This window comes from Megalobrama amblycephala, linkage group LG11, assembly GCF_018812025.1.
Source record: "Megalobrama amblycephala isolate DHTTF-2021 linkage group LG11, ASM1881202v1, whole genome shotgun sequence".
NCBI lineage: Eukaryota > Metazoa > Chordata > Actinopteri > Cypriniformes > Xenocyprididae > Megalobrama > Megalobrama amblycephala.
Genome location: NC_063054.1, coordinates 6,835,617 through 6,859,043, shown reverse-complemented (window position 1 = coordinate 6,859,043; position 23,427 = coordinate 6,835,617). Strand labels below are relative to the sequence as shown.

Genomic DNA, 23,427 nt, shown 5'->3' with positions numbered 1-23,427 from the left:
TAGTCCGGGTCCTACAGTCTTTTAGTGATTTTTAAATTAGTGTTTGATTGTTTAAAAAGTTTTGTATTAAGTATTCACGTCTAGGCCCTTATAGCTTATAGTGCATATATTTAGCAAAATCCTCCTCTCGAAGTTCATTTTTGTAGCTGAATAATGAGTATTTGGACAATGAACAGCTTTTCTGAGGTAGGCTAAACGTGACGTTTTTACAAGTTGTTTTATTGATGCCTTTCTGCGGTTGAAACACTGATTGATTGATTGCATGTGACGATACAGATTTCAGTAAGTTGTACTGTATCTTTCAACATACCTTCGGATGTTCATTCATGTTTATTCTGTGCTGTAACTAGTAAAGCGGAAGAGATGGTTGACTCACGAGCGCTACAGCGATCTGTCACGCCACAAAGTCAAGTCAAGTCAAATTTATTTATATAGCGCTTTTACAATTGGTAATTGTTTCAAAGCAGCTTTACATATTAGAAGCACAGAAAAAAAGGGAAGTGGTTAAAAATAAGCTGTACAAACAAGCGTGGTAATATGTAACATATACAAGATGGTGCTACATTAAGCCAATGTCGGCTGACTCCCAGGGGTGGAAAAACCCCCTAGGAGAAAAACCCAGCGTGCTAACACTGGGAAAAAAGTCCTAGGAGGGAAAAAACCCCTTGGAAGATATATATAATATATGTAAATGGATATATCACAAAGCACCAAGAAAGATTGCGACTCACTCCAGTCTATGGGAAAGTAGCCATTTTCGATTCTTGTGAGAATCTTGACACAATTCAAAATGGCTAATTTCATCAAAAAGTGACTAATTTGCAGGTATGATAAATTAGAAAACTGAATAGAGCCAAAAGTCTGGAAACACAAATATTTTTCCATACACTGATTTCTTTTTTCCATACTTTTCCAGACCTGGAAATTACTCAAATCAAATTCCATACTTTTCCAAACTGCGTAGGAATCCTGTCACTACAAAAAAATAAATAAAAATGCTACAAAAGTGGGTGTGGTAAGCTGCGGAGTGGAGGGGGAAGAGAGGAGACTGACAACACAGCAATGGCTTCGAATCAGACAGTTTTCAAAAGAATCAAATCTTCCCACAAGTGCACGTTGCAATTTACCATTACACGTAACACAATATACACATGATTTTGAAAGAACATATGTGATGCAGAAACTCTTACAAAGCAAAAGCAAACACTCATTTTGACCCATTACTACATCTTTTACTTTTTGTATGCAGTCTCACTGTTTGAAGTGCCTTTCATGGGAAATCAATGATACTGACATGATGACACGAAAGACGAATTTAAACCTGGAAGTTGAAAATAACGCAAAAAAGAAAAATAACTAGTTTTCTCCTACAATTAAATTTAACAGATTGTAAGATTGTCTTCTATCATGTTCAACACATAATGTTAAAATCTCGCATAATACTCTACTCAGTAATACTATACACTTATAACTTTACTGAAGCAGCCCATTCCTTTGTTGCTAGTTCTAAAGTGACATTTTCAAATTAGTAATAAAGGCTGGGGCTAATCTGTTGAACTGTCAATTTGAAGATTTGAAAGAAAATAGTTCTGCACACAAGAGTGTTTTTTTAAGATACCATGTGGCTGTTTCTTATTTAATTTTTGCTCCGTCTAACTGTTTATAAAAGCAATATCACACTTGTAGCAATGCAATATGGCTATATATCAGCACGACTGTCATTATACGGCACTCAGTCTGCAGCAATTTTGAACGGCTATGAGTTATAAAAAGACACTAGCTATTGCAAAGAACCACAGAAAAATATTTTCCTTTTCATGTCAAGAGATTGTTTACTCTATTTAAGTTGTTACTAATAAATATATCTTTATGTACACATTCTTAGTAGGCCTACATGTAAAAGTATTTTCTACATATTTAAGAGTGGTTTGTTATTTGAAGTTCTAGTTTAAGTGATCTCAGACAAGAAGGTTGTGTGCTCATCTTGTCAACATTAAAAGGCAAAACCTCAGAAACTAGCGTTTAAAAAAAAGCACAGCTAATTGCAAATAAAGATGGGGTGAGCAATCTTCCGATCTGAGCACATAGTGTTCCCTCAGGTGCACATTCAGTTCCAGAAACATACAATACAAATAAAAGGGGCAGGATGACATCTGTCTGCTCCTACTGCATAGTTGGGTTAACTACATGTGTGTTTGTGCTTTTAAAGGTGCCCTAGAATCAAAAATTGAATTTACCTTGGCATAGTTGAATAACAAGAGTTCAGTACATGGAAATGACATACAATGAGTCTCAAACACCATTGTTTCCTCCTTCCTGTCTAAATTTCATTTGTTTAAAAGACCTCCGAAAAATAGGCGAATCTCAACATAACACCGACTGTTACGTAACAGTCGGGATCATTAATATGTACGCCCCCAATATTTGCATATGCCAGCCCATGTTCAAGGCATTACACAAGGGCAGAATGTCTGGATGTGCACAGCTGAATCATCAGACTAGGTAAGCAAGCAAGGACAATAGCGAAAAATGGCAGATGGAGCAATAATAACTGACATGATCCATGATATCATGATATTTTTAGTGATATTTGTGAATTGTTTTTCTAAATGTTTCGTTAGCATGTTGCTAATGTACTGTTAAATGTGGTTGAAGTTACCATCGTTTCTTACTGTATTCACAGAGACAAGAGAGCCGTCGCTATTTTCATTTTTAAACACTTGCAGTCTGTATAATGCATAAACACATCTTCATTCTTTATAACAGTGTGTAATGTTAGCTTTAGCCCGTTAGCCACAGAGCACTATCAAACTCATTCAAAATCAAATGTAAACATCCAAATAAATACTATACTCACATGATCCGACGCATGCATGCAGTATGCATGACGAACATCTTGTAAAGATCCATTTGAGGGTTATATTAGCTGTGTGAACTTTGTAAATGCACTGTTTTATAGTCGAGAGCTCGGGGGGCAGGGAGCGCGCGGTTTAAAGGGGCTGCAGCCTGAATCGGTGCATAGTTAATGATGCCTCAAAATAGGCAGTTACAAAAAATTATAAAAAAAAAATCTATGGGGTATTTTGAGCTGAAACTTCACAGACACATTCAGGGGACACCTTAGACTTATATTACATCTTGTAAAAACTGGTTCTAGGGCACCTTTAATGCAGTAGGCTAAAGGATAATCATTCTTATCAAAATCTAAAACACTACTAATGATAGCAAATGAGTGAATGCATTAATCACAGTTCTCATATACACATGCACATATGCATGCTCTACAGTAGCCTATGTTAACCTCACACCTACATATTATATAATGTCCTGTTGGTAATTTCCCATCTCCATTCTTTATTTTATCAGTCTGAAAACAATAAGGGAAAAAAAATACTAAAATGTGGCTGTGATTGTCACAGTGGATATTTTCAAATGCATTTCTCATTTAGGTTACAGATCTCTGCCTGAGGCTATAAAATGTGGTTCACAGGGGGAAAGGGAAAGTCCAGAATGACTACGTTTTCCAGCAGAAAAGCCTCCTAGACACAGATCCAGGGTTTTAAGAAGGGAAACATAAAAGGTTAAGTTTAATCTGCAGTCTGAGCACTTTCATTCCTAACACTCCTCTTCTTTGTTGAGATGATAGACCAGGGTCAGCGGGGTGAATGAATCAACTGGATTTCTACAGGCTTGGGGAAATTACTGCAGTCTGTGTCATCTTTGCTGACTAACCATGAGACCCAGAACACAGAACTGTACAAATTCAAGGACACAACAGCGTTAGAATGCCTACAACCTCCGAACACTGATCACATATCATTTCACTCTTTCACATATATTTGCAGATTAATTGTATGTGTTCTCATGAAATCTTTAATAATGTTTTCTATTATCAGTTTCCTTCTCGCTGAAGTGTTATGAATCACAGTTAACATCATGACTTTTATTTAAAAACCTCCTCACTATGCATAACTTTTTTAATTAGTTTTATTTATTTAAACCACAGCGTACTATATTTGCACTCATGTGCATTATAAAAACGGTTTGTGAAGACTTGCTTTTGCAATAATATGTATATATCAGAAAACTACCTCATGTGTATAGCTTGCCCATAGAACTGGAGAGAAGTTAAATGTTTGCAAATGGCTTCGTGACTGGCAGTTCTTAAAATATAAATTCCCAAGGTAGGAAAATCTATTTTTGCTTCTCTAGTGGATGGAAACGGTTGCTGTAATTATTCGCCAAGGTGTGCCTACACATCCCTGCCAGGGAAAATAAGCAACCTGCTTTAAACCCCAAAATAAATCTGCCTAAATGTAGCTTGTACTTTAGATTAAAGGCATATACAGAGTTTATCAAACAGAATATTCTCACCAATCACAAATGTCAAGCACTATGCTGTTCACGCTTCACACAGAACTTGTCTTGTTCCATGCCTTTTCCTTATTTTCTCGTTGACTATCGCCCTTGATCACATCTCACATCTTCTGCAGCTTCTCCCGCATGACTCTGCATTCTAAAAACACAGAGATTAAGTTAAGTTATTATTATTATTATTTTGAAAATTGTTTTCTGTTTGAATGGCCCCAACAATTAGTGAGGCAAGTCATTATGAGTGAGTCACTGCAATGTTCATTCAAACGATTATTTAAAAAAAAAAAAAGTAATATACTTGCAGCATACTATCCAATTAGATTATACAATTGGATAAGAACGTTGTGACCATTAAAAAAAAAAAAAAAATGAACATGCTACATCTGCTAAGTTGTCATTGTCATGTGACTTACTGCTTGGAACTATTTTGTAGGCGGAGCAAAAACAAAGTAACTTCATTAATAGTAATATTGCTTTATTGTCATTATACAAATGTAGAATGTACACTTAGCCACTTTTTAAAGGGGTGGTTGATTATGATTTCCATTTTTTAACTTTAGTTAGTGTGTAATGTTGCTGTTAGAGCATAAACAACATGTTCAAAGTTACAACGCTCAAAGTTCAAAGGAAAGGGAGATATTTTCTTTTAAAGAAATCACTTTTTTAAGGACTACAGCAAATGGCTGGTATGGACTACAACGAGCTTTGTCCTGGGTTATTGACATCACTAACCCTGAAATTGTACACGCAACAAAGGGGTAAGGCCATGCAATTCAGTATGCAACACAAATGCAATAGCATGTCATAAAAGCAAGATGACAACATAAGTTATAACTGTAATTAAACTAAACTATACCTGTTCTATCTTCATGCAGCATATATTCTCTGGCTCTAGGTATCTTAAAACAGTTTCCACATGAGCAATTTTTAGATTATCATAACAGAATATGCTAATCAATGACTTTAAGATAGTTGACTTAAATTCATTAACTAACCATTCAGAAACGTCCTGTTGCATTGTACATGTTGTCACTTCTTCTTGAATCTCTCCATCATTGTCTGACTCTGGTTTGAACATAAAAGGCAGAACAGTTTCTGATATTTTCAGTAAGTCTGCATAATCGGCACTGCCAACACGAGCTCTTGAAACTCCGCCCTCTTCTTGGGAGCCGCAGCTCATTTGCATTTAAAGGGACACACAAAAACTGAGCGTTTTTTGCTCATCCTCAAAAAGTGACAAATTTAACATGCTATAAAAAATTACCTGTGGGGTATTTTGAGCTAAAACTTCACATACTGTACACACTCTGGGGACAACATCTTGTAAAAATGGCATTATATGACCCCTTTAAAACAATAACACTGAAATACAACATTCAAAGGATAGATAAAAAATGCAAATGATACAGAGCCATTTTGCAAAATTCCTTTTGCGGCCTAATGGTTAGAGAGTCAGACTTGTAACCAAAAGGTCATGGGTTTGAGTCTCAGTAACTGCAGGAAATGTAGGTGGGGGGAGTGAATGAACAGCGCTCTCTTCCACTCTCATTACCCACAACTGAGGTGCCCTTGGGCAAAGCACATAACCCCCAATCACTCCCTGGGCGGCGCAGCAAAAATGCCCACTGCTCCGGGTGTGTGTACACAGTGTGCGTGTGTGTTTTCAGTAGTCACACGTCACTTTTTCCACTTTATTGAATCTTTAAATAATTAAATTTTTTGTGTGAATTATCCACTACCTTTTTGTGTGTAACAGCTTTAGAATTTTAATATTCACTACATCTTAACTTTGCCATGTAAGCATTGGTCATCGTGGTCATTTTAAGATGTAAGCTTCAAAACTGAACTTGTATATCAATATTATTTTTTCACAGACTAAGAATATGCTTGTGAAAAAACAGCCAAGCCACAAAACGAATAACACATCAGAAAGAAATGTGAACATGTATTTTATAAACAAAGCTGTGGAACTGTATATCAAGAACATCCGACTAGCTCCTCTGATAAGATGTTCCAGGGAAGAAGGAATGTTTGATAATAACAGGAATGGGTTGAGACTACATTACAGTTTTACCAAATTATACCAAATGCATTGACATATTAAAGCCAAATGTGAGGTCACCCTGGAAATACCCTGCAGATGATGTAGTATGCTCTCTTTTTGTGGTATTACCACACTTTCTGGTTTACTGGTTGTCTACACTCAACTGTGACTGTGTTTTTTAAATTCCCAGATTAGTCTCAGCATAAAGAAGAGCTTCTAGCATTGATTCTAAGCTTTTCTTTCCTTCAACAGCTCTTTATTTAGCTCAGTTGAATGTCTTTAATCGCAGAGAAAAGGCGGGTTATGCTTTAACAACCCGATGTTTCCATTTCCAAGAACACTTCAGTCCCCACAGGCCTTCACTGACATGAATATTCATGAGATAAAAGCATCCATACGTGGCTGTTCATTTTTGTGCACACTCATTAAAAGCAAACCGTCCCCATTTAGAGCATTCTGACAGAATATATCTTTCACTTTCATTCAGGTGTACAACGATCATCCAGCTAATGATCATGAGGCTCTTTTTCATGTACATTTAAATGTACAATCATCAGCAGCAGTGGACCACATTGATGATGAGCCATTTACTGGTGTTACAGTGACATCTAGTGGGAGGGAGAATTGTGTTTGACAAATGATTGACAGCTGAGAGGTGAAAGTAAAATAGCCATAATAATGAATGAAAGCAGTTCTGTTCTCCTCATAATATATGTGTCTCCTTCTTTGCTTAATACTCCTCACATCTTTTGATTTCAGGCAGCAATTTTCTTGAACTTGTTCTGATAGGTTAAAGATGGTGTATTTTTTTGGTTGCTGTTAAAGTTTTTTTTCTCCTACTCCATCTTAATATGCAGAGTCAATGTAAGTAATTAGGTTCATTTTAATTATATAAAGATATAAACAACGTGTCTCTGTGGCACTTTCAAAGCATTTCTTGTTGTTTGAGCATCATGTACATGGCTGCCAGGTCTGCAGTGTTTATCAGAAAAAAGAAAGTCATATACACCTAGGATGGCTTGAGGGTGAGTAAAGCTTGGGCTAATTTTCATTTGAAATATAAGAATACTTTAAGGTTTTATAGGAACAGTTCACCCAAACATGAAAATCTTTTCACCATTAATTCCCCCTCACTATCAGTAAATAATGGCTTCAATATCAGTCTGTTCATCATAGCTTTCATTTGGCTTCTATTTATATTGGAAAGAAGCCTAAAACCATCCTAATACCAACCCTTAAGATAAGCCACTCACAAAGCAAATGAACATAATTTCGAGTCACTAATCATTATGCATTTTCATACAAGTCATTAAATATGACACATTAAATAAAAAAAGCACTAAATCTAATGATTGTGATATGTGATAGGGATGGGGGGGAGGGTTTGGGGAAGTCTGTTTTTCAGACTTCAGAAAGCATGCTGTCTGACAGCTTGAAACTGCAGTAACTCATGAAATGGTTGGTGCGGCAGAATCCTCTCAAGCTACAGAGATGCTTGACATGGAAGTCATAAAATCTTATTTCACATGTCACAAAATGGTAAGATACATCTTTTATCATAAAAGAGACTCCGTGCTCCTTCTGTCCTGCAGAATATAGAATATACCAACAGTATATGCCACAAATTGTGTGCTTAATGCTTGATGCATTTCAGGCTATATAAATACAAATAGTCTCACCTATCATTCCTCCTACCCGCTTTTATTTTCTTCTATTTTAATTTGAATCCTCACTATCTTGACCAGAATAACTAATGACTCTTTATGTTGTTTTACATTGTCATTCTTCACCTGTATTGCTGATCATGTGGTTTTCACTGACTCTTCACATTTTTGCATTGCCAGGAGGCATATTTGCAGGTAATGAAATAACGAATAATTAAATAATCTCTCTCCTTTGATGGCTTGTGCCCAAAGGTAAAACAGAGCTCATTCGGCTGTGTCTTTGTGTTCTTATGTTTAGCTGAGTCAGGTCCCTTAAAAGTTGTCAGCATGAACTAATGCAAGTTTGTTATCATATATATACTATATTAGCTATGTCTCAGAAGCCTAATACTTTAACCGCAAAGGCATGAATAATGACTTCTACCCGTTAATAGAGAAAAAAAATTGTTAGACTGATATTTTTATTGTAATTCTTTCATAATTTCACCTTTGCCTTGCAAATTGCATTCAGCATTAGTTTTTCAGGCATGTTTCTGCCATTACCTGATGTGATAAATCAACGCAGGTGTTAAGGTCATGTTTTGGGGTGCATTTCCCAAACAACGACGTAACTCACTGGTTAACTTCCATAGTACGATGCATCATTGAAGAAATCAATTAGCTAGTCACGACTGTTTCTCGAATCCATATTGTTCGCAAATTTGTTGTTGGACCACGTTGGTTAATGATGTCACGCAGGTGGTGGAGTAATAACTTCTTTTAATAAATCCATTTGAAAACAAATTATAGGGATAGTTCACCCAAAAATGTACATTTTAATGTTTATCTGCTTACCCCCAGCGCATCCAAGATGTAGGTGACTTTGTTTCTTCAGTAGAACACAAATGATGATTTTTAACTCCAACCGCTGCCGTCTGTCAGTGGTATAATGCAAGTCAGCGGGAACTTGGACTATAAGAGTAAATAAAACACGACAGACAAATCCAAATTAAACCCTGCGGCTCGTGACGACACATTGATGTCTTAAGACACGAAATGATCGGTTTGTGTGAGAAACCGAACAGTATTTATATAATTTTTTACCTCTAATACACCACTATGTCCAACTGCATTCATCACTCGATTCGTGAGGTCTGATCGCGCTCTGACAACGGCAGTGATGTCTCACGCATATACTTCAATGAGTGCGAGACATTACTGCCGAAACAAAGACACCTACATCTTGGATGCGCTGGGGGTAAGCAGATAAACATCAAATTTTCATTTTTGGGTGAACTATCCTTTAATGCTAGATGTTTTGCTATATATTATGGGCATGGCATCTGAGGACTAATTCTCATTTTTCTCAGTTATTTTTCTTTATTTCCAGATTCATTCATAGGCTGGTTCTTACGTACTAGAGCATGTACACACATACGCACTCTTCAAAAAATCCAGCGTTAGCATCAGTTCTGGCAGGTCACGTCAGTCAAGCTCGCATCAGCTGACTCCCAGGTGACTCACGTCAACCTATAGGAATATGACGCCTATCAAAGCATCCATATATAAGCTCCTCAGTGTTATCAGTAGCTATTGCGTTTCTCAGGAGCTAATTACCCTCCTCCATCCCCAGCTCCTCCTCTTGTCATTTAGGATTAGGCCTTATGATTCCCCTGAATCAAACTAATTCTTGAAAAATGTGTACATGTTAAATTATTGACAATTATATCTGCATTTGTTGGTTCTGTTCTGTTTACCCTAAGGGGATTATTGCTGCTCTCCCTGCTCTTATCCATGCTAGGCTGCATGGATGCGCAGGGAGTTCTTGCCCAGAACAGAATCATACCGCCATTACAAACTCTATGCAATTATCAATCATATTTGAAGATAGTGGTCCTGACAGAACAGTCTCTTGACAAACTCAAAGACATAAATGACATTTGTATATATTTGAAATAAAAAGTATAGATTGTACTGAATGTCAGCTTGGAAACACCAACTCGTTGAATTATGCTGATAACGACGGAACTTGCGACCATAGTTGGCTAACGATGCTTTTGGGAAATGCACCCATTTAGCTTAGTTCTTGTTAGTTTCCATGGATGCGCATTAGCGTTCATTCGGTTCAGCTGTTCTGTTAGGGGCCATTTACACAACACCATTTTCAACTAAAAACGGAAAACTTTTTATGCTTTTGACCGTTCATTTACACGACAACAGCGTTTTGGTGGCCTGAAAACGCAAACTTTTGAAAACGGATTTCAAAGTGCAAGATTTTGTCTCTGTGTAAACAACAAAAACAGGAAACTGTGAAAACGATGATGTCATGCACATGCGCATTACATGTTCAGTCTATAGTGTTTCATCGCCATCTAATGGTCTGCCAGGAGAATGCAGTGGTTTTAGTCATTTTCACAGATTCCTATGAATGTGGATCGTTTTGACAATGGTGTCGTCTGTACACGGAAAACTCAAAGGAAAAACTTCTCCGTTTTAAGCATATCGTTGTCGTGTAAACGTACCCTTAATCTGTGTATATTTACGTACTTCCTGTTTTGTGTGATCATTGTTCAGTGTCGGCGAGGTGTAAGAGTCGACAGTATATCCTGTTTCCCTGACTTTTCCCTTTTCCCTTTTCCCTTTTTAATAATATATTAGAATATAGAGTATCAAAGTACCAAGACATTTGTGACATAACTGGAGGTGATTTTTACATTCATAGCATTCATTTTATGCCAGTGAGATCTTCTCTGGAAGTACCACATCCATTCTACTTCAGGACAAAAGAAATAGTATCGACATTCACCACTCTACAACAAAGCGGTAGATTGGCGAATCAACAAAAGAATATTACAGTATTGATTTACTGTTATGAACTGGAGCTCTGTGTCATTGTGTGGTCAGAGTCTGATTCCCTACAGGAACATTAAGTTAATAAATGTAATTTCTCACTTACAAGCGTATTAGGTAAGTGCTTGTTTGTAAATTGCTTGTCTCTTTTGAGATTTACCTCTAAGACTACATACAAAGGGGTCAAACAGTGACAACATTGAACTTTTTCTTTTTAATTTCAACATGGAAGTAAATATTTACTTGATTCTATTTGCTTCTTTACACATTGTTGCTGTTGTCATCAAATTTGGATTGTCTCTTAACCTTCTTCAGTCCACCCCATGTTTGTTGTTAAAGATATTTTAAATATGAAATGTAAAAAAACAACATTTCATAATAGTAGTATGTGGAAGTACATACAAGAAAAAAGCCATTGAAATACCAGAGCCTGTTGACAGGGTCTGCCCTATTGTTTGATCAAGCTCAAAATAAAATGTCAAATTTTTTTTGGCAGATTTATGTGTGATTACCTACAGATAACAGTGGGTGATAGATTACACATTCATAATATCAGCACAATGATTCATAGAGAGTACAGCTCTCTGCCTCTTTTTGTGCCTTTTTATGTCTTAATATTTCTTGTTATACAGTTAAGGGATTGTTCGACAAAAAATGGATTTTCTTAATTCATTTAGTTAACCTCAAGTTGTTCCAAACCTGTATGATTTGTTTTATCTTTGGAACACAAAATATAATATTTTAAAGGACACTGGGGTCCAAAAACATTCATTAAAAAAAAAAAAAAAAAAAAAAGTCTCCTTTTGTGTTACACAGAAAAAAAGTCATGTAGGTTTAGTAAATGATGATATCTGCTTACTTTGAAGATGAACTCATAGATTAAACACTCATAAAAAATGTATGATTTGACAAAATTATTGTAGGAAAGACTTGTGTAGTTGTCTCATGAGAAAATTGAAAAAAGTGAGATAACTAGCTCCAGTCTCTATATAGTTGAGTTTGAACTTGCCTGTCCTTCTCCACTAAGCTCATTAATATACTGCTGGCTTCATCAGGTTGAGGTGAGCAGAATTTATTTCAGTGCAGGGGACGTAAATGTATGACTGCAGACAGTAGAGTCTCTCCCAGGGGTCTCTTTAGACAAGCCCTGTGTCAAAGAACTACATGGTGTCTGGCAAGCAATGCCCAGACTTAAAGTCAGTCTGGAACAGAATTTGTAAGTTGAATTGAGCAACAGCAATTTACCCTCCCTGCTAAGGCTCCAGGTTTTAATTTTTTCTCACTCTCCACTCTGAGCATTTCCTGATTGTTTGTTTTTTGTTTTTTTAGCATATTGGTTGTACCACATGGCTTTGATTTGGTGGACAAAAGTTTTTTCTTCGTTATGATATCAGGACAGTTGTATCACCCTGACAAATGTAATGCTTCCAATAATATACCTGTCACGGATCTAGGCTCCACCGTCAACCAATCACTGAGAGCACCGTGACCAGAGTATTAAAGGTGCTCTAGAATTAAAAATTGAATTTTCCTCGGCATAGTTAAATAACAAGAGTTCAGTACATGGAAATGACATACAGTGAGTCTCAAACACCAGTGTTTTCTGCTTCTTATATAAATCTCATTTGTTTAAAAGACCTCCGAAGAACAGGCGAATCTCAACATAACACCGACTGTTACGTACCAGTCGGGGTGTACGCCCCCAATATTTGCATATGCCAGCCCATGTTCAAAGTATTAGACAAGGGCAGGACGTCTGGATGTGCACAGCAGAATCATCAGACTACGTAAGCAAGCAAGGACAACAGTAAAAAATGGCAGATGGAGCAATAATAACTGACATGATCCATGATTACATGATATTTTTAGTGATATTTGTAAATTTTCATTCTAAATGTTTCGTTAGCATGTTGCTAATGTACTGTTAAATGCGGTTAAAGTTACCATAGTTTCTTACTGTATTCACGGAGACAAGAGCCGTCGCTATTTTCATTATTAAACACTTGCAGTCTGTATAATTCATAAACATATCTTCATTCTTTATAAATCTCTCCAACAGTGTGTAATGTTAGCTTTAGCCACGGGGCACTATCAAACTCATTCAGAATCAAATGTAAACATCCAAATAAATACTATACTCACAGGAATCGATGTATGCGTGCAGCATGCATGATGAACATCTTGTAAAGATCCATTTGAGGGTTATATTAGCTGTGTGAACTTTGTAAATGCACTGTATTATAGTCGACAGCTCAGAGGGGGCAGGGAGCTCGCGATTTAAAGGGGCCGCAGCCTCGGTGAATCGGTGCATAGTTAATGATGCCCCAAAATAGGCAGTTAAAAAAATTAATAAAAAAAAATCTATGGGGTATTTTGAGCTGAAACTTCACAGACACATTCAGGGGACACCTTAGACTTATATTACATCTTGTAAAAACACGTTCGATGGCACCTTTAATAACCAACACCTGTTACCGATTATCAAAAATAATCAATAATCAAAAATACCGTAAGTAAACATGCAAATACAAAAACATTTCTTATTATTATAAATGTTGAAAGTTTTGCTGCTTACTATAATATTTTTGAAACCATGACTTTTTTTATGCGATTACTTGCTCGACATTTAAATAGTCTGGTTCAGTGTGCTCTGCAGTCTAGTCGTGCAGCTCGCTACCAGAGTTCCTCTGAAACATCCACCTCCCCAGCTCCACCTGCCTAGATCTGCTATGGGATTTTATGGTGTCTATGCAGCAGCCGCATGTCTGACATGCTCACAGCAGAGTGTCTGTGAATGTATTGGCAGTAGCAAGTCCATACTAGCTCCGCAGCAGCATGCAGCTAGTCCACCAAAACCAGGGAGGCAATAAGGTCAAGAGGGCAAGTGGTAGGTTGGCTGAATTGGAGAAACTTAAAGATATCATGTGAAGAGAGAAAAAAGAGAGCAGAAACGTACATGGGTCAATGATATGTTTCAATCATGTCAGTTTTCACATGTAATGATGACGTTAATGCAGTGGTTCTCAATTCCATTCCTGAGGGCCCACACATTTTTGCATTCTCCTTTTTATGACTTACCCAGTTCTGTTCATGTAGATCTTTTCTAACAAGCTGATGATCTGAATCAGGAAGACAAGCAAAATGTGCAGAGCTGTGGGTCCCCAGGACGCAAGTTGAGAACCTCTGCATTAGCAACATGATATCAATTACATGCTAAAACTAGAGTTGTCCAAGAGTTGTCATGATTGAAACATTTATATCTTTGACCCATGCAAGTCTCTGCCCTTTTTTTTTACTCCTCTCACATGGAGGCTGATATGTTTAAGCTTCTCAAATTCAACCAATCTACCACTTGCCCTCTTGACCTTATTGCCTCCCATCTTCTACAACTTATCCCTTCTACACTCCTACCTGCACTGACAGACATAGTCAACACATCACTCCTCACTATGCTTTTCCTCCCCACATTCAAGCAAGTTGAAAAACCTATACTTAAGCCACACTAGTGGAAAATTACAGGTCGGTTTCTTTCCTTCCATTCCTGTCAACTTGAAGTGACCTTCCATGAGACTCCATGAGTTTCCAACCTGATGATCCCACATTGTCCTTGTAGCTTAGGAGAGAGATTCAAACAGTTGTTTTATCAGTGAGGTTTAACTCTATTGAACCAATAAATAGATAAATAAATAAAAACAGTGAAAATTTACATAAATTCAATTAATTTTCATGTTGTTATCAAGCTACAGTCAGGTGCCTATTGATTACAAAACAGAAGTATACATATTTCCTGCAAACATTATTCATATTGTATATTATAAGATAATGAAAACTGAAACCCCGCTCCTTCAGATATTAAAAATAAAAAGGCAATTTGTTCCAGTATGATATTTTTTTTTAAATGTCCTTCATGTTATTTTGCTTATAAATCATTGTGACTGTAGAGTATTGTCTTTACTTGATTTGTATGTTATGTCTGCAGTTTTCACACAGCCTTATTTATTTATGAGAGTCATCTGGAAGGTGAATTATTAAGAATTCAGTGGCAACTAGCAGTAGGAAAGTCAGCTCAAGCACTTGCTGTCAGTGTCCCTTCAGAGCCACATTTATAGGACAAATAACCAGCCTGACTGTTTCTAAATTAATTCTTCTGAGAAACCGTAGTGGATCAGCAACTCAAAATACAAAATATAAAAAGTGCCGATTTCTCTCCTACCTTAAAAAACTGCTCAGATGGGATAGTAATAGCAACCATCCAAGGCTGCACACAACTGGCTCGCCTGAAAGAGAAAAGGTGAGAAAATGTTCCCTCGTAGAAAAAGAAAAAATGTATGGTTAGTTTCATGTATGGCTGTCCTCCTTGGAATCTGCAGGAAATGAGCAGATCATGAATAAGGCCTCTATTTTATTCTGTGCATGCTTCAGATGGCACATATCACACCGTAATTCTTGTACCAGACTATGAATTATTTCAAAACTTCCAGAGTCGCTCAGACTCGCCCACCACATCTACAGTCTTTCTGTTTAATAATCACTTTTAACAGTAACTGAGAAACTCAGAATCGGAATGAACTATGGTTTTCACCTTTTATACACAGATACACGGTTTAGTTTTTCAGATATATTTACATATGTTAACACTAGGTCATAACTTAGCTTAGAATATATCATAATTCCTTTTTTTGCAGTTTTGACTAAATACAGTAGGCAGAATAGTTAACTGAGAAATGTGTATTATATACACTGTAAAACCCAATAAGTTCAGAATACTCAAAACATTTGAGGAAACTTATTAACTCAAAACATTTAAGTAAACTAACTATTTTTTTAAAGTTGGTAGAACTTAAAATTTTTGTGACAAGTGGGGCGGGGCTGAGAGCCATGGAAATGGATCAAGGCCAGTGTGGTGCACAGGTGTCTCTCACTAACAATCCCGTCACCAGCATCCCTTTCCCAACTCATCATAATGTTAATTACATACAGTTAATTTACATAAACATCACATTCAGATCTTGGTTAAATGTTACATAGCAAATAACACATGTTATTATAACTATCAGAGAGACTGTCATTACATACTTGCATATATGTAATCAAACAACATATGTGGTCTTAAATATTTTGCAGCTCATCCTCAACCTAACCACAGGCTCTACTCTTCACCACAGTGGTAACCCTACAAAACTAACATAACAGAACCCCCCTGAATCCCAACATAACACAACATTAAACATTAACTTACATCTCCATATGTTAATCTTGTGCAAAAACACACAAAATAACACTTAATTTCAACAGTTATTTATATGGTCTGACGCAAAGCATGCTGGGAATTAGAAATCTGCTGCAGCTCAACTCAATCATATTAAGTTCAGCTTACTACAATGAAATTTTGAGTTCATTCAACTTTTTTCTATTAAGTGCAATGAACTTTCATTATTATTTGAGTGAAACAAACTCATTTAATTTAATTAATTTCACTGTTCGGTTTTACAGTGTAGCCTATTTTTATTTATGATGAAAAATGTGACTTATGTTGATTTCGATTCATTTTGCAAGTCTGGTTATGTTAAGTTATAAATGCCATGCATTAAAAACAACATTAAATTAATTGGAAATCAAGTTCAATCATTCATAGACTGCATTAGGCAACATCGCAACAACCACACTGTAACATTGGTAACTCAGAGACGAGTAGGCTCAAAATACAGCACAAACATTATAAAATACAAATAACAAAAGTACAGGGAAACAGAATTGAGCAACTCTACACGATACGTATGTCCTGACTTTGCAGAGTAAGACGCATTCCTTGGTCAACATATTTAGCTGATCCTGGAACAACATTTTTCTCTGAATATTTAATCCTAACCATATCCCTATAAACCTAGCACTATCCATAACTTATCCCTAAAATCCAAGGGAAATGATAGGTGAATAACACTGATGTACACTGTAAAACCGAACAGTGAAATTAATTAAATTAAATTAAATGAGTTTGTTTCACTCAAATAATAATGAAAGTTAATTGTACTTAATAGGAAAAAGTTGCATGAACTCAAAATTTCATTGTAGTAAGCTAAACTTAATATGATTGAGTTGAGCTGCAGCAGATTTCTAATTCCCAGCATGCTTTGCATCAGACCATATAAATAACTGTTGAAATGAAGTGTTATTTTGTGTGTTTTTGCACAAGATTAACATATGGAGATATAAGTTAATGTTTAATGTTGTGTTATGTTGGGATTCAGGGGAGTTCTGTTATGTTAGTTTTGTAGGGTTACCACTGTGGTGAAGAGTAGAGCCTGTGGTTAGGTTGAGGATGAGCTGCAAAACATTTAAGACCACATGTTGTTTGATTACGTCCCGATCACGTTTTTTTACCCTTGAGTCTGAGTCCGAGTCATTTGATTTTGAGTATCAACCGATACCGAGTCCCGATCCGATACTTCTATAATACATAAAAAAGAATAAAGAAGAGCGAAAAAACAGAACAGTGCTTTTCAGGTTTTTCAGGTATCTAACAGTAGTTTTCACGTACAGAAAATGGATAAAGTAATCAAATATAAAATATCACTGCATATTATCTTTACTGTAAAATAAATAAAGATTAATCATTACTGAAGTTACAAAAACTATTCAGTCAAGAGCAGTGAGTGATTTCTTTGTTATTTGTTGTTTGATTTAACATTAAAATCAGGCAGCAGGAATAGTTTTTTTTTCCCCCTTTAAGACATGCACATCCAGTACATATACTGTTACACATGCGCTGTCTTTCTCGACTAATATACGTTCACTTAAGACATATGTTTGCTAGGATACTCGCTAAGACGGGCATGTTGACAATTTTTTGTATGAATTTGTCCGCTGAAGCGCAAGACTTGAAAGTGAACTCAGTATTTGCGCGCTGACCGAAATAAGCGTGTGCGCGCTTCGGATGAGCGCACACAAATCTTCTCACAGCGCGTGCGAGTTCTCTTTCGCGACTTGTTCTTGAAGGTTTAAATCAGCAAGGCTTAAATGAGTTTAGTTTAAACACAGATAACAACGTGTGCTGTTCAGGTCTCACCTGCGCTCGCGCGCTATCAACACCCGGGTGATGACGGCGTAAATGACTGGACATTACAGCAGACGGCACTCGCAGTGAACAGTTTACAAAGAGTGACTGTTTTGTCCACGCTTTCTGATTATCGTTGTTGTAACGTTTTGCGCATCCATCGACTGAAACATACATTATTTGAACTCTGTCTGTCTGTTTTCCACGTTGCTATTTTAAACAAACCATATTAACCAATAGATGCGATCGTCATCGTGCGTACCGAACCGTAAGTGGATTTTTTTTTACCGAGAACCGTTGCACCCCTAATACATATATATCCGAGTCCTGATCGGAAGGTAATGTCCGATTCCGATCGAGTCTGAAACCATGTGGTCGGGCCCGATTTCCGATCACGTCATCGGATCTGGACATCCCTATTGATTACATATATGCAAGTATGTAATGACTCTCTGATAATGTCTCTCTGATAGTTATAATAACATGTGTTATTTGATATGTAACATTTAACCAAGATCTGAATGTGATGTTTATGTAAATTAACTGTATGTAATTAACATTATGATGAGTTAGGAAAGGAGTGTGTCTTCTCATTGGTCAACATTCACATATTTTGAGAAATATACTTTATACTTCAGGACATATTACAGAATCTTTGCTGGCACATGCAGTGTATAAAATAATCTGACATGCTCAATTCAGATGGGATTAAAATCACAGAGAGGGTTTGTTAATTATTAAATTATCCCATCTCCATATATAAAATTAATCATGTTAAAATAGGGCTTTACTTTATAATTACACAATTTATATTCTCAATTTCATAGACTGTGCTGAACGCATAGATAAAATATAGATCGATGCCAGTGTTCAGTGCTATGAGAATGAATCAGGCCCATGCACTAAGACTTTGATGTAAGTGTGGCATAAAGCCAGATTACTTCTTTGATACAGTGTAGAATGCGAATAAATACTCCCTTCCCAACACCCGATGGCACATATCCTCTATATACTAAAATAAGACAAAAGGCAGTATATTTATCTTTGGTTCAAATAAGTGTCTTGCTGATAAATTTTATCTGTGTTTCATTTGAGCATTTCTTATATATTTGGCATAGCAGGAGTGTTTTCAAATGGCATTTGAATCATACAGCAAGTGAATCATACATCTGCTCTGAGGGGAATGCGTCTGCTCTATTTGAACATTTTCTTCTCAGCTCAAAAGGAAACAAACTGTAATATGAATCAGATTTCTCAGTGAATCACCCCTGTAAGTTTTATAAATTAAAAAATAGAATAATGAAAACAACTTATTTAGTCTCCAAAAAGAAGCATGAAAATAAAATGTAGTTCTCATCACCAAGGTTCTTTTTTGTCCCAGGTATGGGTGATGAATGAAGTCCTCATCAGTGATAAATTAACCTGTGTAACAGCACAAATGATGTTCGATCTCTGGGACACAAGGACACAACGTCTGTCATACTGACTTAATGTGTTTGATGTTCACAGACTTCAAAGCACCATGGTTGTGGTGGGAGGTGATGCAGCAATTTTTCTGAATTACCAATGATTCAAGGTACAAACGTTACACTAAACATAATATTCAAAGACACTAAAGAAGGTTTATAGAGTTAAATACTTCACAATTTTTTTTCAAATCAAATAGAAGCCACATTATCTTAAATAGTTTGGAACTTTGAGGGAACTTAAAACTAGGTCAGCCAGTCAATAAATGTTTCCCATTAGCCAATGAAAAATCACTTTCTCTGCTAAATGAATGGGGCAGGAGTGAACGTGTTCAATCACTTCAGCACTTTTTGAGAAATGTTTAGTGAGACTACTAATTATTAAAGGCTTTCCAGAGGGGGAAAAAATCACTCACCAAATAAAGTGCTGTAGATTAATCCTCCATTAAAGAGCAGTGAGCGAGTCCAAGAGAGAGAGAAAAAAAGACTAAGACTGTTAAATTCATCTCTGCAACATTCAACATTAAATTAATTGAAAATAATCAACCAAACAGCACACAAAATCCCAAACCAAATAAGTTTTTATTTTATTATAATTTATTTATTTATTTTATTTTATTTTTTAAGTTTCAATTGTCTTAAACAGAGGGAACAAAAAGGTGTAGCTTTGTGTTTTCTGGCATGCTGCAACTGAGTCACTGCTGCTATAAATTTACTGCATTAGAAACCAGTTGAAGAACCATCATTAAATTAAATTTCTTTATTCAGCAGTGCAATCAATTTAAGGCAATTTAAGCCATTTTATCTTTGTATGTGCTTGGTGAAAGTTTTTTGAGATTTATTGCTCAATTATATATATATATATATATATATATATATATATATATATATATATATATATATATTATTATTATTAACAGAAGATTGAAATTTTAGGGAACATGATAGGTCTTCTGCATGTATTGGTTTGTTTCCAACTGAGACAAATGCAAAAGGCAACTATTTCTGCTTTTTTCAAATGTTTCAAGAAATCTTTTTTAAATCCTACTGGCCCATGAGTTCAGCTGCCACCACACAGTTAAAGCAGCTCAATCCAATGTACAAGTTAAGGCTTATTCACTCTCTTTCATTACTCAAGGTGAAAATCTCTCTAATTAGAGATTATTTGTATGTAATGGTTATGTTTGGTTTTGTTCTCTTTTAATTTTATATTCTGCTCAGTTCTCTTTAGATCCTGTTTCCCCGCTCTGTTTAGTTTCAGATTCCACAGTTAGCTATTACGTTCACCAGTCTTTAGTTTCATTGTTTGCCCTGTGTTTTAATGGAACTGAGTTTGCAGTCATGTTTTGTTGGTTCTCGTTTATATATTTTGTGGTTTGTATTTCTGTGATCTGTAATATTTTGGATTGTTAATGGAGACTGTTTAATTGAATTCTCCTTTATTGTGCATGCTTGCAACTACAAGGCTAACAGAAGAATCAGCCAACAAAAGGATTAAAGCAATGGACTTTGCCTCCTCCTTTTTGAGCAAGATGACCATTCCCTTGAAGACCATGCAAGAGATTTTTTAGATATTGGTGTGCCTAACCCACTACTCTGATGGCTCTCACTGTGTTTTCTGTTTATACGGGACTCAATCCCCTTGAAAGGTCATCGAGGGACATTTGTGTAATAGGTGGAGTGGGTGCTCCAGAACTGTGGGTCCCCATTCACAACCTGTGAAGCAGAGGAAGGAAGAGCCCATTAGCCCCTCACCTGCCATGAAACATGTGAGAGCCTGAGCCTGCCACGGAGCCAGAGCTAGAGCCAGCTCCAACTGCCGAGCCAGAGGCAGCCACAGCGTCCATCCAGAGCCAGAGCCAGCCGCCATGTCAGTCCCGGAGCCAAAGCTTGCCACCAGGGCCATCCTGAAGTGCGTTCCTGCTGCCCAGACCACTGGCTTATTGATTTGGGGTCTGTGGATGAAGATTCCACCCTTGGTTCCCCCCTTCAAACTCTCTACTTCTCCGGTTGCTTAGATGATCCGGTTTCCATCCGGAGTCCTTCCACCGTCCAATCTCCTAGCTCCTGCATCCCATTCGGTCCCCTTCGTCAAGTCCCCTGAATCTGTTGTTTTTACTGGTGTCGTTCAGCTCCTCGACTCTGCACTCTACACAAGTTTTGTCCATTTCTCAGGCCCATGACTACACCTCAGCCTGTCAGCCTGTTGGTCCTCCGTGGTCCTTTATCCCTTGGGCTCTGCCAGGCTCCCTCGTCCCTGCTAACCCCTGTCTCGGTCAACTTCCAAGCAAACTCTGATGTGGTTCCAACTGAAATACGTCCAAAATGCATAAGAAGTTTCCATTTTTAGTTGAAAACGGTGTCGTGTAAACAGCCCCTTAGGCTACGTTCAGACTGTCAGTCCAAATCTGATTTTTGTGCATATCCGATTGAAATCCAGATTTAGCAAGTCTGGGCGGCCAAAAATCACATGAAATGCAATTTTTTAAAAATCCATTCAAGCTACATTCACATGTGGTTTAAAATACCTCAATTAAACACCTGGAGTTGTATGGATTATTTTTATAATGGACAGATGCACTTTTTTTGGGGCTTCAAAAAAAAAAAAAAAAAAAAAAAAAAAAAAAAGGTACCATTCACTCCCATTATAAAGCTTGGAAGAGCCAGGATATGTTTTTAACATAACTCCAGATTGTGCTTGGCTGAAAGAACAAAGACATATACACCTAGAATGGCTTGAGTGTAGGTAAATTATAGGATAATTTTCATTTTTGGGTGAACTAACCCTTTAAGTGGATCAAAAGCATTGTAAAGTTTAGCTATTTGCTTTTAATATAAATTTATATATACTATAATACATCTTCAATTTAATGCAATTAACATGGAATTAAGGTGTCCGAAATCATTCAATTCAGGTAGCATGTAAGTACAGTATATTCTTTTAAAGTATATTGTTTATTACTGTAAAAGCACTTTTTTTTTTTACTATAGGGGTCAAAAGATAAGTTGCATAAACAATGGACAGCTTGTGTCAGGTATTTCACAACAACAACAACAACAACAACAACAAAAAGTGTTAAATATATGGCCAAACATATATGAAATGTTCCCTGTGTACATATTATCATTAGAGAAGAGATTTCTTGGTGCAGCTCTGCTGAATGTGGAAAAGAGAAATAAAGGGAAAGAGAATTATTCACATACTAGGGAAAAGACTGGTGAAGAAATGGCTTTTCCTCTTCCTCCATGGGGTGGAGTGGGATTAGGCAAGGCTCGCTAATGATGGTTGAGATAAACCAACTGATTTGGGACCAATTCAAAATCAAAAATATGGGCAGGAAAGACTAATCCTAGATTAAGATGATAAGGCATAACCCCTGCAAGTGTGAATACATTACTTGGTCCACAGTCAGTGGTCGAGGCTTGGGAAAAGATGTCACAGTGCCAAGTTAACACTGCAGTTGCCTGGAGACTTATGTTTCCCATGGTTTATACAATATTTGGCATAATGTCCAGTGTTTCTACAGCAATTTATCTTTTGGCTCATGTTAATGCCCATTTTTTCTTTGTTCACAAAAAGATGGCAGAGAATACTGAAGTTCAGATGTTTTTTTAGTAATTCAGATTGACTAGGCTTGAATAATTATTCATGTTTTTTCCTTGACTGTGTTCAGCATGTTCTTTTCTCTCTGCTCCAAGGATGTCTTTGTCTGTTGTCTCTGAAGACCTGACTCTGTTCCTGCTGTCTAGCAAACAAGGAAGTGTTTTTGCATTTAAAACAATGTTTTTTTGATATTAACAACCTTTTCCTATTATTTTTAGGTAGTGTGTACTCCAGGCAGTTTATCTGTAATATAATGAAAAAAAGAAGAAAAAAAAAGAGAGAGAGAGAGAGAGAGAGAGAGAAATTTTTCGGTAGAGTCTGGCTGCGTGCACTCTCTGTTGTGTGTTGCATCATTTGCATTGCACTTTCATGTATTTCTTTTGTACAGTCTG

At 36.6% G+C, this 23,427-nt stretch overlaps 1 long non-coding RNA gene across 1 annotated transcript; it reads right to left on the bottom strand.

Annotated features, from left to right (window-relative positions):
• Positions 1–3,157: 3,157 nt before the first annotated feature.
• Positions 3,158–5,522, bottom strand: LOC125279039. Its single transcript, XR_007187301.1, has 3 exons — positions 5,370–5,522; positions 4,375–4,516; positions 3,158–3,753 (listed from the first exon to the last, which is right to left on the bottom strand). It is a non-coding gene; the product is annotated as an uncharacterized LOC125279039 (long non-coding RNA).
• Between the last annotated feature and the right edge of the window lie 17,905 nt (positions 5,523–23,427).